Below are 915 nucleotides of genomic sequence, written 5' to 3'. Positions count from 1 at the left end.
ACTTTTTTGTGTGGACCCCTGCAAGGGACATAAATCAACCTTTTCTGGCTCCATGATCTGACACCTGAGTGATAAAACGTTGTACAATTTGTTTTCTACATTAACATTGAAAATAAAAGTGTCCTCGTGCAAGTTTTACTTCGTTAAACTGTATTGTATAAGTTGGATCCCAATATGGATATCACTGAAGTCTGAAAAAGAAAAAGAAATATAATCCCTACCTACCGACCCTAATTTTTTTCAGGACTGAAACAGGAAACACAACATTGTTTCCCTAGGCCTCACATGCGCCGAATGTAGAGAGGTTTACCGACCAACACAACATTTTCCGCCATGTTATGAATGATTCATTTGGTAGTAAAGAAGGGATATAACGGAATGAACGTGGTTGACTTTTAGTGTGCAAGTCTGTCAAGTTTAACGTCAGCTGGCGTAAATAATTGAATAGATGCCACTTGTTACTAACGTAAAGGTAAATAAAAGCCCAAGAGAAATTGGTCTGGGGGAATTTCGCTAAGGAATGAAACGTAAATAGGCCAGGGCAGACTATAACACGATACTTCAGTCAGATCTCAAATCTTGTAGACGATTTGAACTGTATTTCAGGACAAAAATACTCATAAACGGCAATAAGGTTTCTGATCAAATATCACTTCAAATCCGTGTAAGATGCAAAATTGATACAGGGTGTGGACATTTTACAATCTAACACATATTAGGCACTTTCAGGGATGAATATTTATAACATTCATTTTATGGTAGGACTTTATGGGTGAGCATTGCGTACGTACCGCCACGCAGACCGTTATAATGTAAATCCTTGAAGGCTTATAAAGGGAGCTGTTTCGCATGGAAATCGTTTTAGCCTTGTGCATTGGGACTGGGATTTTACCTCGTCTCGAAGGCGGGTATTCA

This window comes from Branchiostoma belcheri, unplaced genomic scaffold, assembly GCF_001625305.1.
Source record: "Branchiostoma belcheri isolate BF01 breed outbred unplaced genomic scaffold, Haploidv18h27 scaffold120, whole genome shotgun sequence".
Classification (NCBI taxonomy): Eukaryota; Metazoa; Chordata; class Leptocardii; order Amphioxiformes; family Branchiostomatidae; genus Branchiostoma; species Branchiostoma belcheri.
The sequence above is the reverse complement of the archived record's forward strand: the minus strand, read 5'-3'. Positions refer to the sequence as shown.